Source organism: Ciconia boyciana, chromosome 23 (assembly GCF_034638445.1).
Source record: "Ciconia boyciana chromosome 23, ASM3463844v1, whole genome shotgun sequence".
Classification (NCBI taxonomy): domain Eukaryota; kingdom Metazoa; phylum Chordata; class Aves; order Ciconiiformes; family Ciconiidae; genus Ciconia; species Ciconia boyciana.
In genome coordinates this window covers 1,958,051-1,976,356 of record NC_132956.1, presented here as the reverse complement: position 1 = coordinate 1,976,356, position 18,306 = coordinate 1,958,051, and the positions used below count along the sequence as shown (strand labels likewise).

Below are 18,306 nucleotides of genomic sequence, written 5' to 3'. Positions count from 1 at the left end.
GTAGGCAGGACCTCTGAAGAGCAGAGAGCCTCTCCAGGTCCCCTGTGTCTCAGGAGATCCCCAGCCAAACAGGAGCCTATCACACCAGCGGGCCGTCCCTCCGCACCGTGATTTCGAGGAACCCACAGGAGGGAAGGCACACAGTGCAGGGAGCTAACATAGAAATGCATCAGCTGGTAACAAAATTTCCCCAGTGGACCTGTTTCTTGGAAGAACCATCTCCGCTGCCAAGTGGAGAGATGGCACCGAGCGTGCCTCCCCGCACGGAGCTTTGTCAACGCAGCGGGCAGGGCTGGTCCCGGGGCAGGGCTGGCCCCGCTGCCCTGGCACGGCGGGGGCCCTGGCTGGCAGGGCTCTCCCAGGCTCGCTATCACTCCGCCTTTTGAGATGATCTGGGCTCTTTTTATAACACGACTCTGATGCCTTTTATCTCCTGCTCTGAATGTAATTTTAGCCCAGGCTAAGCAGGATTAAATTTTCATAATACGATACATTTATCTCGCTTTTCATTCCCCCCCATCACCACCTCCCACTTCGATTTCACCCAAACAGAAGCAGCGATTACGGTGAGAAACATGAGATGGGCTCTATCCGATAACGGAGGGGAGGGCACCTCTTTCCCAGCACCCTGTCCCTGGCAGCCCCCCACCAGGCAGCAGGCAGCATCCCTGTAGCCAACGCCAGGCTGACAGCATCGCTCGGGCCCTCCGAAATGCACAGATGGATCATAATTCAGACTCAAAACCCAGCAGAGAACACGCAGCAAATTAGGTACATCACTGACATATGTTGCACTCGTGTGTTTGGTAAACTTGTGCTTTCTTGGTAAAGTCCTGCTAGAGCAGCCTTGCCCCCATCCGAGCAGCTCCCAGCGCTTGGGCTCAGACCACACTGGGCAGAGGAGCCACAAGCCATGCTGGGGAGCCACGCTTTCCCAGACAGGGAGCAGGGAGAGGCAGCCACAGCCAGCCTGCCTCGGCTGGGAATGCCTGAAAAGCACTAAAATCCTCCTGCCCCCCCCCCCCCCCAAGTGCTGTCCTCAGCAAAGCGCCGGCTCAGACTGTAACCCGTGTTCCCCCTCCCAGGGACCGGGGCTCAACACCAGCCAGAGGCTGCATCTCAGTGCAGCTTTGCCAGTCGCTGGTTTTATGTTCATTTTTCAGTCGGGCTCCACCAGCCTGATCCAGAGGATCCCCTCTAGTGGGATGAGGAGGAATTTCAAGCCCACTCCCATCTCATCTCCTCCCGAGCTCTCTCTGCACCAGCCGCCGGCCGGCCCTGCTGCCCAGGGTGGGCGGTGGGCTGCAATGGGGAGCCGGCTCACGAATTACTCGCCCGGTTTTGCCAGAGCCATTTGGGGCAAAGTCAAAACCAGGCTGGAAAAGCAGATGCCAGGGAGGCGGCACAGACGGGAAGGACAGGAGGAGGGAGAAAGAAGACGGCAGACATCACGGATAAGTCCCCTTCACGGCAGCAAAGAGGGGATGACTTCCATCAGCAAAACATCTACCTTTGACAATAACGTGCCACCCGGACCATATCCTTCACCAGCGAGCCTGGGCGCTCGCTGCAGAAAGCGGGCTGGAGGCATCACAACCACAGCCGGGCTGGCGCGACGGCACGTGGGGTCCAGCCCGAGGCACCCCCTGCTCGCTGGGTGCGCTTGCAGCCTACCTCCCTCGCTGGCACTAAACCACACAGTAAATACGTATATTTTAACTGCAGAGAAATAATCTGAACGCAAGCCCCAGGCGGCCGCCTCTGCCGCCCAAGGACAGCGCGCTGCCCTCAATTCTGCTTTTGTTCCCGCTTTGCTTTTCATCCCGGAGGCTCCCTCTGCACCACTTTTGCAGACAAAGAGCTCGTGGCCTCCTCAGACCAAAACGCCTTCAAGTCTCACACAGCCGAGCCGTGCCCTCGCCCTGCGCCGTGGAAGGTGGGCACCCAATTAGCAGAGCTAAGGAGGTCGCGCGCAGGACGCTCCTGGGGACAGACGCATGGGATCCGGCCAGCGGCATTTGTGGCTCAGCCCCAGGAAGAACTGGGGAGCACCTTTTCCCCCATGGTTCCCCCTTGCCCTCCCCTTGGCCTCCTAGCCAAGCTGGTTAAGAGATTAACACTCTAAAAACCACATTTACTCTAATTAGCCATGAAATCTTTGTAACTAAGTGAAAAAATGTTTCCCTTGAGGGATTTTTGTCCATTCATCACTGTTTGAATTGCCGGGGGGGGGGGGGGTGGGCCGGAGAAAAACCCTCAGATCTAATGAATTAATAGCAGAATGCCCTGGGGGAGCAGCGGGCTCCTACAAAACACGGGCACCTCAAAGGGGGCTTTTCACAGGCTCGCCGAGGGGACGCTTCTGAATTATTTCGAGTTAACAGACTGTAACACAACGCTCCGCTCCCTGCACGAGCTGGGCAGCTTGGCCAGCGCGCTGCGCTCCTCCCGTCCCTTCCGCAGGGATGGACAGACGGACACCATGCCTGGCTGCATGTGCGGACAGCTGGGGGGGACGGGGCTCTGCTGGCAGCACAGCCAGCACCCCCAGTTACTATTTTACTGGGGAAAACGTTTCAGAAAGAGTTAGGTGGGAGGGGGGGGCAGAGAATCTTGCCACAACTTAGGCCCATAAATATTTCATATTGCTGGAATAAGAACGATTATATTCCTGCCAGCACTTTTCTTGTGTATTTTAAATGTGTCACCGCCTTCTACTTTCTCCCCCGTTTGTGTTTCTTGTAACAGGCCCATGAAATAAAGATTAGCTGAATAATCAGGAGTGTTTAGAAATGTGAAGGGGCCTGTCTCAGGAGCACTGCATGCTCAGGTTCATCTTTTTTTTTCTTTTTAAGGATGCCAAACACAGATGGAGGAGAGCAATTTTCACACGCTGCAAGAGATGGGCTGGAGCAGGAGCGAGTGCGGCGCCCGAGCACGCAGGGACGAGGCAAGCAGAGAGCACACGCTTCCCCGTCAAAAATGACAGCCTCGACGCCGTGCGGAAGAGGGGGGCACTCTGCCCCATTACATATTTATTGTTCAAACTGCAGAGGGGCCAATTAAAACAGCTTGATCACTGCCACGTTCAAACAGACGCATATATGCTCAGAGAAGCGGGATGAGAGAAGCAGGTGTACGTTTTCCTGTCGCAATACAGTGCAGTCCGCTCCTCCGAGAGTCACTAACACAACCTCAGCTGAACAAAGGTGCTTCTGAGACGCAGCCCAGCTCCCACAGGAAAGCATCGCGTTGGCACCTAACAGCAAGCACAGCTTTCCGCCTTCAGCCTTCTTGCCACACGCCCCATGCAATTTCTCTGTATGAGCTTTTGCTTTCTTTCCTAGTTCAATTCTTCATACAAGCTGCCTACGGCATGAGACAGTCTGCACCTACATCTGCCCTAGCTTTTGAGCAATTATTCCAAGACATGCTCCAGCCTCCCACATTTAGCTGCAACAGGAGTTCCCAAAGTAAGTTCTGGAAAGCCTTGTAGTGGTAGTTAAATCGGAGATCTCGGGAAGATACTGCAAATCACATGTTTCCCCGAGACACCACAGGGTCTGCACAGCAAACTGCTCCAAATGTCATTTCCATTTAGCTGCTTTGCAAGCCAATTTGTCACATACTAATGCAATTTGCTGAAGAGAGTTAAAGAGCACAGGGCAGTAGCAGTCACCTCTTCTCTGGGCTCCCACAGCCAGCCTGGCTCTGCATTTTCCCTTTTGCATCCAGCTGAAGTTCCCTTCCGCCGAGAGGCAGGGGAGCTCAGGGTTAACACAAAGAGCAAGACCAAGCGTGGTAGGAGCACCGGGAAAAGCTGTTTCTATCGTATTAGTGGATTGTGTGCAGCTCTTACGCAGCATCTGTTACCTGTTTCCACCACACAAACTTGTTATAAGCCGGGGGGAAACTCCACAATTAATTACATCAAACAACACTATAAAGACAATGAAGAGTAAATTGGGTTACTTTATCTTCTTGCAACAAGCGCTGTGGAGATGGTTAGAAGAGTTGAGAAAGATGACTGGTTTGCTAGATAAGCCATTTCACAACAGCAGTTGTTCATTCACATTGCTCCTTGCTTGCACCAAGTTCCTTAAATCAAAGCCATTTTATCCGGTTCCCTGCACCACCCCAAAGTATCACATTTAAGCTTTGAGGGTCCTCAAAGTGACAACAAATGGCAAAAGGACAGCAATAAAGACAAAAAAAAAATTGCATTTTAAAGGATCTAACACCTCTGTGCTAAAGGAAAAAAGCTAAACATCTGTTCTGAAGATGGCACAGGTTTCTTCTGAGGCATCTGTCTTTCAGCTGTAAAGTAGGTCATTCGATTTAACTTTTAGACACCGTATCAATGAAGCCATCCAGAGAAGGAGAGACAAGACCATCTCCCCAAGTCAGCTGAGATCTATTAAACACACTCAAGCCACCAGTGAAGCATCAAGTGCTCAGCAAATAACAGGGAAAACCTGTCAGCAGTAGGTTTTTACATCGCAGTACTCTGCTAACTTCACGGTCTCTCACCTCCAACCCAGTGTCTTGAACTGTAGGTCACAGATGTACGGCTTTTTTCCCTCTACCACTTACTATTCACCTCACTTAATATTAACCTATTGACTTTCTGATACCCCTTAGAACACAGATTAATTGAACATCATTCACTTCACCTCCAGGAACGTGAAAGTATTGGCCGTAGCTTGAATGGAGACAAAGCCTGTAATGCCTGACCGTGCCAGGTTAAACGCAGGTCACGACAAGAGAGGACAGCGCGCCATCGCGAGTGCTCGCACAGAGCAGCCTCTGCTGTGACCAGCACACGCCATCCAAAGAGCCACGGGGCTGGAGAAGGCTTGGACCATCACGCAGAAGTTAGCATTTCCCTAAGGGAGCACAAGTGCGTTTGCCTTCCCTCCCCTCGCTGCCTTTCAAAAAGGGTCTTGCGAGGATTTAGGAAAGTTTTAGTGGGGATTTTTTCCAAGATTCAAGGGTGTTTTCAGAAGAGTCCCTCCTTGCCAACGGTAACTTTTTACGGAAATGAGTTTATTCTGGTGCATTGACTGCTCCAGACCGTGACTGAGCGGTTACGAACGACAACAGAATCGACGAGAAAATACATGCATGTATAGCGCGTATAGGCACGTAAAGCAGACCGGGGAGGGAGGAGGAGGAAGATGACCAGGACCAGGGGACCCAGAGGGATTTCTTTACCCCCTGCAAGCAGCGCTCGGCAGCGCCTCCGGGCGCCGCTCCCGGGCGCAGCCGCTGCCCAGCGCGGGTTCCCCGGGCACGGCCGGGTACCGGCGCGCCGCGGCAGCGCCGGTGCCGCCGAGCACCGCCCCGCGGTCTGCAGCCCGCCGTGTCACCCGCGGGAGGCGGCCGCGGGGAAGGGGCCGCGGTCGGCACGGGGCGACAAGCCCGACCCTCCTCCCCGCACCTCCCCGGCCGCCCGCCGCCGGGACCGCGGCAGCGGGGATGCCCGGGGGAGCCCCAGGCCCGGGGATGCCCCGCGCCCCCGGGGATGCCCGGGGGCAGAAGCCCCTCGCCAGCCTCGGCCACTCACCAGACCTCGCAGCTCCGGTGCCGCCCGCCTCCTCGGGGTGCCGACTCCCCGGCTCACGGCGGGGTAATCCACACGGCCCCCGACACCATGGAGATCCAGGGCCGGGCGCCCGCTACTCCTCCGCCTTCCCGCAGCCCCTCAGCCTCCCCCGGCGCGGCGCGGCTCGGCTCGGCTCAGCCCCGCCGGCCTCTCATGCCTCCGCAGCCCCTGCCCGAGTACGGCGGCGAGCCCCGGCTCCCCTCCGCCCTCCCCCGCGCCGCCCCGGCATCCGCCCGCCGCCGAGCCCGGGCGCGCTCCCCGCCGAGCCCCGAGCCCGGGCGCGCTCCGCGCTCCCCGCCCGCCGCTGCCGCCGCCCGCCCCCGCGCCGCCCCCGCTCCCGCGCTTAACCCTTCCCCAGCCTCGGCGCCGGGCAGCGGGGCTCAGCCGCCCGCTCGCAGGAAGAGCGGTACCGGGAAGCGCGGCGGGCTCCCCCCCGCCCCCCCCGCCGAGCGGAGCGGAGCGGAGCGGAGCCGGCTGCCGGGGGAAGCCGCCCCGCGCCGAAACAAAGCCCGAAAACGAGACGGGGAGCGGGCGGCACCGGGGGCTGCCTCACCTCGAAAGGCTGCGCATCCCCGGGCACCGGCACGCCTGGGCTGGGCCAAGCGGCGGCGGAGTTAAAGGCTCCCTCCCCGACCCCTCTTAAGGGCTCCTTCACCCGTGCCCTCAGCTGTCCCCCATTTCTTGGGCTATAGCCCCCCATTAGCTCCGGGAGGGAGGGACGGAGGGGAATGCAGGCTGCTGGTTTCTGCTCCCATCTCCAACCCCCTGTCCACCCCCCGCACACCGTTGTGGTGGGGAAAGTGACACCTGAGCTCTCTGTTCCTCAGTTTCCCCACCTATGAAATGGAGTTGACAACGCAGTTTTCTGCCAAGGCCATGTCACCTCCAGCAGAGCAAAAGCTGTATCTGTGCTGTAGAGCCCCTGAAGCCACTGACCTTCACACCTGGCCTGCCAAAACCACAGTGGCCTTGGCCAGCTGGGATAGGGAGTCCTGTGACCACCCACTGCCGAGAACCAGGGGATCCCTCCTTGGGATCGAGTGGCTCACCACAGAGCCACCACCTGGCCTCTCCCGCTGGCCTAGCACGAGGGTTTGAAAAACACCCGGAAGCTGTAGGGTACCCAAAGTGGGGAGCATCTTCAGCCACCCCTGAGCCACACTGGTTATCTGCATTGGCCTACAAGGGCTGGGGAACGCCTGCAAACAGGGAGGCAAAGCCAGCCCCAGTGCTGCGGCAGGACAGCGCGGCCACGCTGCTCCAAAAACCCAGAAGCGCCGTGGGCCAGCTAAGCCTGCCCCAGCAAGGCAGCACGGGAGCGATTTTGAGGAGTGCAACTGGTGAAGGGAATCGATAACATGATGGATTGCTGTTTTCCATTTCTTGTCATCAAGAATTTTTTAACAATTTATTTATTACATAGGAATATTTGCGAGAGAAAATTATAGCCGTCATCCTGGGCCTCTTCGCAATAAACCTAAGTGACTAAACCAACCCAATCTGCTTTTGGAAAGCAGCAGACAGGGCAGTTCCCCTCCAGCCCCTCCACTGCTGTCAGCATGGCTACAGAAACAGCCTCACTGCATCTTCCCCTGGTTCATCTCATGGAGGGACACGCCTGATGCAGCGCTTGGGACATGTTAGCAGGACCCTGCAAGAGCGGTTTCGGGGGGGAAAGACGCAATCGCCGTTAGTTTTGCAGTTTGCCCCGTGTAGAGGGTTCAGGAGCCTCTTGCGCGGGGCTCCGGCAGGGAATGCCTTTCCATCCCACTGCGCAGCTCCTGATCCTGCGCTTTTCCCCCTCCTGGGAGGGCCGTAAACCAGAGCCTGCGCTGCCCCCTCTCCAGGGAGAAAATGACAGGTTAGCTTCCCTGTGTTTCTCCCCATCCTCACCACATTTACCATCCTTCAGAAAAGGATTTCCTTTCCGATAGTGCCTGTATCGCTATCAGTGGAGCACTGATGTACCTCCCTACACATCACAGTCAAGAGCCCAGCCCTGCTCCCAGGAAAAGGGTCCCCTCGACTTCACTGGAAGCTCTAGAGCAGGGGAGTGTGACACCCTGGAAAGATACAGGGGTTGCAGCTGTTCCGCTCAGGAGAGGAAACAGAAGACACTCAGTGGATGGCAGCATTGGTTCCTTAGCAAGCTTTTCTCTTTCACTATTCTGTCCCTAATACATTTACTGTGTCATGCATTCACAGCGAATGGTACTAAATCCTATTAAAAATACCATCCCTGGTTAAATGCACATTCCGCTAATGCAATTTCTCCTTTTGCAGAAAGCCATACAAGGCAGGTCAGAGTGTCTCAACAACCATTTCTCTCCTCTTCGCAGGACTGTCTGCATCCTGTCTTCTGTTTATTATTTATTGATGGTCAATTATGTTCCTGTATGGAGAGTCTGTCTCAAGCTAATTACAGGATTGCTCAGCTGGGGAACAGCCCTGAGACTTGCGGAGTAGCTCATGCATGGAGCACGTGAGCAAAGGGCTGCTCCAGCATGTGGGGAGCGAAACAAAACAGGTGGAGATTCACCTGGGTTTGCTCACGTGATGGATGTGCTGCTGGGCTAAGGAGTTGTCTGTGTGCTTTAAATATTAGCAAGCTCTGTGCTGAAACAACTGCTGGAGAAATCCTTCTGTGGATATTTGCATTTGCCTTTTCCTGAAAAGGGTGATAGGCATAAGCCTTGGAATCAAAGTCTGGAGCCATAACAGAAGAAAGGACCTGCCTCTAATTCAATCAAATACATATGGTGACAAATGTATGGAGACGCACATACACGTAAGTGTACAATCCTATGTCCACAAAACTCCACACAACCTCTGCACACGTGCATATTTACACACACTCGCAGTATCGCTGGAGACACAAACTTAATAGCCAAGAGTGCAAATACGAGTCCACGCCTGACACTCCCCATCGCCGTATGCATCTGGGCGCCCATTGCTGGCGCTGGGGGACAGAAAGGGCCCTCGGACCGAGCTGGGATACAGCAGCGTGGGATCCACCTGGGCGCCAGTGGCTGCGTCCTCAGCAGCAGGGTCACTGACACACGCACCCGCGGCTTGGCCGAAGAAACCGTGGGCGGCGCGGGTGTGGGCACAGAGCCCCTCAGCCCGCCTCCCAGAGAGCTCTGAGCTGTGACATGATGCAAACCAGGAGCTCAACAACCGCTGGCCAAGCTGGGAAGATCAACTACAAAGCCATCTTTAAACTCTTGGCACGCATCTTCTTGTCCCCGTGTCATCCGACATAGGGAGCTACGCCGAGCGCTCCTTTTCTGCGGGGCAGGATCTGGACCGCAGATGACAAAGCAGTCTTTAAGCAGCTGGTGAAGCAAGGCATCACTGAAAGATCGGTCTCTGTTTCTAGCCTGTGTATTCACAATTTCTCTCTGTCCTCATCTTTGATAAACTCCCTTGCTTCAGAGCGCAGGGGTCATGAATCTGTCTGAGCCGTGTGAAGCGACAAGCCTTTCAATCCTTCCAGCACCCGGCTCTTCATATTCGTTAAAAGTCCTGGATAACGTGGCTTTATACGTTGCCTCTGGCGCTTCTCTTGATGCCCGCAGATGCAGCAGGACCCGACGTCAGTATTTGCTCTGCATTTGCCATTCCCAGGGTAATAAGACAGATTCTGCTCTTCCCTAATTTCTAAAGCAGGAAAATATCCTTTTTTTTTTCCTTCCCCTTCCCTGTGTCCATTTAGGCCAAGCCGCTGAGTTCAGCCCAGGCCTCTGCTCCCCAGCCAGGGCTGACTTGGAGCAGCTGCTGGAGCTGTGCGAGGGGAAGAGCACCATCTATAGGCACCGTCTATAGGCACGGGTCGCCCGGCTGCTCGCCGGCGGAGCATCAGTCGATAGCACAGATGCCAGCAGCTGACAGCTTCTAGTTACTCGCATCATATCTATCCATGCAATATTCAGCAGAGCTAATAATTATTCAGCACTAATCACTACAATAGAAGAATCATAGGCAGTTATTTAGAAATGATTGTTTCCACTCAGTTATTACCTATGACAGTGAAAGGAAATATCAAATAGTCAAACCCACATGTATATGGGAAGCTGAGTGAAAGATCAATGGGAATTTAACCAGCACTTTATGCTATTCTTCCTCTTTAGAAGAACCTTGTCAAGTAATTTTTTTCCTGTTCGTGGAAAAGTCATGAAAAGGACTTTTCTTCTCCTAACGCATCTTATGCTTTCCCTTCCTCAGATTTTCTCATAAATGTGAGCTTCGGCTCCTGCCTCTGCACCCCCTGGTTTGAACTGAGCTGAAATGAACTCAGAAAGGTTTTTCTCTTTCTAAAACAAACTCTGTTTTCATTAAGTGCAAGGGCAGGAGAACAGAAAGTCTCCAAATCCTGAGTTACAGAGTGTCTTGTTACTGTCAAAAACACAATTGCCGACAACGTCTGTGCTGAAGTTGTGTCAGAAATTCAAGGTGCAGACAATATGCCATTTTTAATCATCTTCCTACAGCTAAGAATTGCCTCAGCTGAAAAAAGGGGGATCTTACAGGGAAGAGCACAAAAGTAACCCTGCAAAGATACTAGTAACGTTTAGCGATTTAAAAAAAAAACCCAACAGGAAAATATTGGTCATATTGGCCCATACCCAGAAGGTAACTGGATCGCCTTTGCCTGGCTCTTCCTTTGGCTTCCTTTGGCTCCGCAGCGTGACCCCTCAAGGTCTACACACCACACAGCTCCCGTCTCTTGTTTTAAATACATATTCTGCTGCATCCTGGTGTTGGACACTCCTGGGGCTGCACATCTCCCTTCGAACACACTGCCAGGAGCAGGGAGAAGTTTTCCATCTCAGCCATATGCTAGGCAAAGCAGTCCAAAAAAAGGTCATCCAAAGAGGCTGTCAGCTCTTTGTGGCACTCTGGTCTGACTCTGAAAGAACTGTTTCCAAAAGCATCATCAAGGTGATTTGCGAGCCCATCGCCATCGCACAGAGCTGGGCAGAGGCATCAGGACGATGCCGGGACTGGTGGGTGCCCAGGAACAGGGACCCTGGAGATGGGCCCTGGGGCTGGGCATCCATCCACCCATCCATCACTTTTGGAACCGTTACCCATCCCAGCTGCTGACCCACGATCCAGCTGTGCTGCCTTGGCCCCGGAGCAGCCCCTCCAGCTCCTGAAGCGACGCTCGAGGCCGGGAGCTGCTTTGCTGGAGCCTCGCAGGGCTGCGCAGGGCCGGGCTGCACCTCCACCCCAGACCACGACTGTGCGGGGTGAGCAATTACAGCCCATTGAGTCAATTATCGACCCTCTAACGAAGGAGTCTCCACACAGCCTTTGACATGAAACAGAAGACCAGCACTACTCCGGCCTGTCACATCGAGAATTTACAGCTTAATGATTTCCTAAGGGCCAAATCCTGTTCTGACATGAGCGCGCCTGCTTCGCCATCGATCAGAGGCACGTTCTCCAGCGAGGAAGGGATGTTTCTCTGCTCGTGAGGTTTCTCTGCTCGTGGAGCTGCACACCAGCACCAGCCGCGCCTGGTTGTCTTCACTGGCTGAAGCAGATGCAGCAAGAGAGACCCTGGGCTTTCCTGTCATTGGTTTGTCTACATTATTAATTATTTACTAATAATGCAGTTACAAACAAGCCCGCTGTGCTTGAGGCAGCCTTCAAAGTTATCCAGCCTGTGTTTGTTCTAGTAACAGGGGAAAAAGTCTTTATTGCTCTGAACTCCAGACACGCACAGGCCAAGGCACTTTATCCACCGTTAATCCAAGATGCTGGTGGTCAACATGGTCCTGTTTCCCACCACCTCCATCCCAGGCTGTTGTTGGTGAGCCCTCTGGGCAGCTTTCGACATTCCTAGGACCCACGGCTAGGAGAAGAGTTGCAGAAATCCTCAAAAATTGCAGGAGAGCCCATTGCGACACTTACGTCCAGTGTTTAAGAGAAGGGTATCCTAGGAGGGGGGCTTTTCACAGCGAGCTGTAACAGCGGTTTTCCAAAATCTCTGCTCTAAATACCTGCGTCTGATTTTCCTCAGGACCTGCTGAAGTTTGTTTGCAGGGTTCCCATTTCCCCAGTACACCAAAGGGGTGTCTTGGGGGGGAAGCATCTATACGACTCAGTTACTCGCGTTGTGAAGCCTGAAAGGTGGTCGCTGTGATTAACAAGCTGTTTTAGCAACAAATCTCCCCAACACGCTCATTGCAGCATGTTCATTGGAAATCTTTAGTTCCTTCATCATAAAGAAATGAGTATTTCAGGCTCCCTGTCCTAATGAACATAAAATACGGAGCATATTGTCAAACACGCTGTGGCTCTGCCTTTTATTCTATAATAATCTTTTTAATTTTTCTGTAGGCAGTGTGTATTACTGACAATGCAAAACTAAATTAAATGCAAACCTAAATTATTTCAAACCTTAATTTCATCTCTTTTTCCCCTCTTGTCTGAGGAGATTGAGATTTTTTTCCCTGCATAATGGTGGGAGGGGGGTGGAGCTGGAAATCCTTTGATTTGTGGGTCTGTGAGTGTTAATCTGCTGCTGTGAATTCTGCAAAGCATTTTGTAAGTGACTGAGAAATGCGGAGCCTGAAGTCTGCTTATCGTTTCATACTCTTTTCAGTATTTCTTAGGAGTTTTTTCAGGAAAGGGAGGGGAGGGAGATGTTTGTAGCCAAATGCAAACTCAGAAGTTTATAGCAACTCCGTTCTCTTCAGGGAGTTCAGCCGAACTCAGAGAAAGGCAGAACAGGTACGGGTTCATTTTAAACATTCTTATTATCAATCTTGATACCACCATGAAGAATACAGACTGCCAAAGGAAAAAAAAAAAGAAGACTTCAAGAGCACCAACCTTTTAATTTACCTCCTAATTTAGTCCATCTAACCTGCTTCTCCAGAATCTCCTTCTAGCTCTCTCGGTGCACCTGCGTACATGCATCGGGCAGGGTTGTGTGAGGAAAACACGGTTTCATACCTCCAGGGAGATGTTCTGCTGGAGACCAGGCCGCCCGGGCGCCACGCCTGAACCGGGGCTCCCCTCTCCTGCCTTCCCCCATCGCATCTCCTCTGCAGACAAGTCTGCCCTGAGTCAGAAAAGGTGTATCATACAGGGTGATTTATTTCATGTGTGTAAGTGATTATTGCAGAAAGGTCTTTGGCTTAATTGATGCATTGGATCATGTGTGATAAGTGTATCCAGGGAGTTTTCACATCACAGGCAGATGTATAGAGAGGGACCTCCTCTGGTTCCTTTCTTTGCCTCAATACCCAGCAAGGGGCCCAGGAATATTCGGGGATTAATGTCACAACAGAGGGAAAAAGTCTGCCATTCAATCTATTTAAACATTTTATTTCACCAGTGCACCAATTAAACATTCCCTGTCTGAAGAGACCATGGATTAAAGCAGTAGCAATGCTGAAAAAAATAATAATCTCTTTGGAGATCTGTCTATGGATGGATCTTTTCTCTCAAATGATCAAGGAAAATATATGAAATCGAAAAAAAAAAAAGACCTCTTAGAAGTAAACTTTAGGGCTATGTGAATAATTTCTCCCTTCCTTGTCTGTGCTCCCTTTCATGAGCTTCTTTTACTTTCACTGGCACCTTCCCCTTGCAGCCCATTTGCATTGCCTTAATTAAAGGGAGCTGGCAGCGATGGCAGCTCTGCGGACGGCCGCCTACTGCCCTTGGTGGGGTCTGGATGAAGCGCTTCAGACGCTGAGCCCAAGCACTCAGGTCTGGGAGAAGCGGCTGAAACCATGCTCCACTCCAGCGTGGACAGTCCTGGCTCATGCTGGGATCCAGCCTAGGACCACACCAAGGGATTCCACTTCAGCTTACACCAAGGCCAGGAGAAAACATCTCAAGGGGTTTCCTCCAGCGAGAGTCCCAAGAGCTCTCCCAGGCGGTCTCTGCTGAGCTGGTGGTGTCCTAGCAAGCTGGTCTGGTTTTAAGCAGCTTCCTTCTCACTAGAGAAGGACCCAAAGCACAATTTTTTTCTCCCAAAAGGCCACTCAAGGTGGTGGCGATGGCAATTCCCCGGTGCCAGCCTGGTGGGCAGTGTACCCTTGCTGACTGGGATCTGTGATGAAGTACTGGGGAATAAAAAAAGAGTAAAATGCGTGTCCAAACCGCTGTGTTACTCCATGACTGACACCAGAAACAATACCATGTGCTTTGCAAGCTGTGCACCTGCTGGTCAGCTATTTAAGCAAAGCAACTCATGATTTCAAATTGATAGGAACGGACTAGATCAAAAAAAAGCAAACCAAGTGTATTATTTTTCCTAACTCAAATCCCTCCATGGCTGTGCCAAGACATACTTCCAGCTCCCCTCTCTTTATTTGGATAAGTGGAAGGTTTAAACGAGAAAGTTTTCCTTGGCAAATATGTATTGGCAGCAGAATTGGACCAGTTAAATATACCCAGCCCAGACAAAAGGAAAAGACTGTTTCTGATTACGAATGCTTGTATTTTTCTATTCCATGATTTCTGATGTTGCCTGGGCCAGAGGTTTAACTCAGGGAGAGGAGAAAAGGGGCAGGGGGAAACCAAATACGCAGATTTGCCAACATCTGATCGATTTGCCAATATCTGAATTCCTCAGCACCGCTGGTGCCGCAGCATCCTCAGGCTCCACCTCCCATGGTGTTTTCAGGGCTTGAATCATTTCAAGTTATTCACGGTGACTCCAAAAACAAGCCTTAGAGCCCACTTCTCTGTCGGATGGGGTAATTCCCACGCGAGCCGAGCCCTCACCTTGAGCTTGGCCATCCAGGCGCCGGCCCAGGAGCCCTCGCACCCCTCGCAGGCGGCACCAGCAGGTTTCCCATGAGGGTATGGCCCTTCCCTCTCTCACCTCTCAGGATGCACAGAGGAACAGAACTCCTTTGCAGAACTCCTTAGCCTAGAAGTAATTCAAACTAAATTTAAATAAGAGGAGACTTGAGCAGACTATCCATATATCTGAATATCTTATTTTAAGATTATTTTATCGTTTACTTCTTTTGTGGCATTGAACACCAAGCGGGAGAGATACTGGGTACCCGTTTAGCAGTTATGGCACTCGCCACGAACAAGTAAGAATTTACTTTCTGTTAAAGAGGCTTTAGAAGAATTACCCCAATGTGCTGCAGTGAATGTTTCATGGAAGAATCCCAGCTGGGTCTATATTCTGCATGGATAAGCTCTGGGCTGTATTTCATTACAAGGTATTTCTTAGTGAAAAGCAGAAGAGACTACAACACCGTCCCTTGCAAACAATAAAGAAACATAAGTCATTAACAAATCCAAACAAAAATAATAAAAGAGAGCCAGAAAAACTGAATGTGCTTGACACTGAAGAACAAAAGAAACGGGAACCATTTGTTACCTAATAAAGGAACTGGAAAAGAAAGTCTTTGATGGTAAGGGAGGACGATTTGCTCTCATGGGCCAGTGAACATCCAAATATATACAAGCTGTTCGCAGCAGACTGATTGCAGCTAGGCCATAATGCCATTGTACATGCTCTAAAAAAAAGGGGGGAAAAAACACTACCACAGAGAGGTACTTCAGAAATAGATCATGGTCTATTCATTAAAACAGATTATTTTAGTGAAATCTATTTTTCCCCTCTCTTTATTGCCATGTTTTCTTTTATGTTAATTTTGCGTCTGTTTAAAGTTGAATTCCTTGATCTGCAACATCTTTAGCTTTAATTTTTTTCTCTTCTCCTCTTACCAGTGAAATGAATTCAAATCATTTGCATTTATTGCAGAGAACATACAGCCTCGTCTGTAGCCTTTAGTCTGACTGAATTGCTTTTCTGCTTCACAAGGCACATAGTGTAAGCTGGAGCATGCCCCCTCGCCGCTCTGCTACAGCCAGAAATAATCTAGTTGGCACTTCCATGTTTCTGTAATATTTATCACATTGATCATATATAAAATAAATAAGCAAAATTATATTATTGGAAGCGATGATCGGATGAACCTATGGACCAAATCAATCACTTGGCAGAGACTTAAAAAAAGCAGCAGCTTGCTCTCAACCATTTCCAAAGTCAATTTTCCTTACAAATAGGTTTCTCATCAACCTAAGCACCCTAGAGAGAGAACGTGTCCTTCCACTAGACCTCCTTCAAAAGTAGGTGTATTATATGTGGATGCTATGCCAAATCTAACTTCTTTGTAAGTATATACTTCCATTTCTTTAATTAACTTTAAAATCTTCTTTAAAAAATACTGTATTCGTTTCATGGATTTAGCTTAAAGACACCCAAAACACTCAGAGGGAATCACGACACACGAAAACAGAGCTGGCTTCAGACTAGGCCTGTTTGTTTAAATAAATTTGTAACAACTATGGATATACAGGGAATTTGCACAGCTTGTATTACATTATCATCTCTTGTGCTACTGGATGAGAAGTCATCAGGGCCACTCAGGGATGGGGTAACAGCATCGTAGGGAGTTAACAGGAACAATATTCTTCCTGCAATCCTATGTGGCAAAGGGATAACTGCTGGAGCCAGGGGAAGGAAACTGGAGACCCAGATTCAGACAATATGAAAACTGACCTCAGCAAATACATCATTAAAACACGAAGCTTGTTCCAAGTGGTTCTCTGCAGCTGTAAAGCCCCAAGTGCTCCATTTCTCATAGAATCCTAGAATGGTTTGGGTTGGACGGGACCTTAAAGATCATCTGGTTCCAACCCCCCTGCCACGGACAGGGACACCTGCCACCAGACCAGGTTGCTCAAAGCCCCATCCAACCTGGCCTTGAACACTTCCAGGGATGGGGCAGCCACAACTTCTCTGAGCAACGTGTGCCAGTGCCTCACCACCCTCAGAGTGAGGAATTTCTTCCCTATATCCAATCTACATCTACCCTAATGTGACCCCAAACAAATGGAGAGACATTTAGGAGAGGTGCTCCAGCCCTCTGATCGTCTTCGTGGCCCTCCTCTGGACTCACCCCAACAGGGTCCGTGTCCTTGCCTCCACCATTTCCAGCTCCACAGTCTCTTCCTTGGAGAAACTGGCTCTGGAGCAGCGAAGATGAGAATTACTAGGGGAGATTTAAATGGATGGCAGGGGAACCCTGACGCGGCGGTGGATCCCCAAAGAGAAGACACACTAAAGTGTGCGCCTATGTTTAAGCACAGGCATTCTGTTATCTCCAGGAGATGCTACATCGCCTTGGTAAATAGAGGTGGACCTAAGCACATGCCTGAGTGCATGGCAATTAGGGTCGAAACGGAGTGGCCGAGGCACACCCAGGTGGGTGACGATTGCTCCAGAGCATTGCCACTAGCCACCCACCGGACGGTCAACGCCGTCGAGGGGGCAGCGCACAGGCTGAGGCTGATCCTTTCCCAATTCTTCCAGCAGCTTTATCAGCAGCAGCAGATGCTGCTGCAGTCAGATGGAAACAACACAAGGAACTTTCCACATGGCGTCTAGTCAAAGAGAAAACAGAGGATCTGCTAGAGGCTGGCTGGGGATACAGGGGAATCTCACTGCAGGAAGCAGACGCAGCTATTTTCAGGTCAAGCTTTCCCTGCTGCGGTGCCACGTACGCCATGGTCCCAAAGCGCTCTGGGTGCAGTACGAGGCCCCGGTTGTACCTCTCCAGCCGAGAGCTGTTGTATCTATTTAATTGACAGAGAAGCAAAAGATTGAGGAGGGGAAGCAGCAGCAGGAGGGGATGCAGACAGGAGAAAAATCTGAACGTCTTGGCAATAATCTCATTGCATATTCTGTACTTGTGATATGTCTCATGCCTTGGGATTCATATTTCCTGTAACTTCCAAGTTGACATATTTAGAAGTAGCATTCGCAATACCTCAAGTGGCAATATCTTGGTCTTAATCCTTCTTTCCTATCTGTCCCTGCAAACCTGGAGTATCAGCCAGTGAACCGTGCCAGATCCTTTGCAGTGTCACCAAGATCCAAACCCTCTCCCCATCTGCATGCGGTCAAAGTCCCACTAATGACCTCAGTTCTTTTCTCATATAGTCCACAGTGAAGGCGAAGAATTCCATGAGAAATCAGCATGACTGGGGAAAGACTCGAAGCTATTGATTCCAGTATCAGATGTACACAATAGCGGTAATTAAACACCACACAGGCTGTGCACTGGTTGTCTGCCCTTGGGTTTATTCCATGAATAAACTGCAGACGGACAGACTCGCCCCCGGTTGTGACTGCAGTCTTGTGGAGTAGGAATAAATTAATGAAGCTCACCTCTCTTTGCAAGAAAGCCAATCAAGCTGGCTTTTCAAAGTATAACTGCTATCAACCCTGCATAAAAAGGGAAAAAATACAGCTGGGACATACACATGGGCTTTTTAACAGCTGTTTGTAAATATGTCTAATAATTCATCCTGTCAACATGCTCACTTTTCCATTACAAGGAAATATTCATAAATGGTATTCCCACTGCTGATGGATCCATTTCCTTAATGAAATACACATAGTTTACTTTACCGAGTTTAATTGCTCAAGGAACAGGTGTCAGGTTTCTTTATTCGACCGGCGGTACTGAAATCCTTCCAGCTCACATGTACAACAAGTGAAGAAGTTAATGGAGCTTTTGCAGCACTGGCTTAGTAGCTAAGCCACCTTTAAGCAATAATCCCGGCAAATATAGATGGAGATGCTGGAATCTCCTGCCTTCTAGGACTATACATGTTAAGTAATATAAAATTCAGTCCTACTAATT

At 50.9% G+C, this 18,306-nt stretch overlaps 1 protein-coding gene across 1 annotated transcript in view; it reads right to left on the bottom strand.

Moving 5' to 3' along the window:
- The window catches only part of PLXNA2 (plexin A2), a 177,748-nt gene extending 172,029 nt beyond the window's left edge, over window positions 1–5,719 (bottom strand). Inside the window, exon 1 of the mRNA XM_072844595.1 lies at window positions 5,567–5,719. The gene's annotated coding sequence lies outside the window, so the exon portion shown is untranslated. The remainder of the gene's footprint in view (window positions 1–5,566) is intronic.
- Between the last annotated feature and the right edge of the window lie 12,587 nt (window positions 5,720–18,306).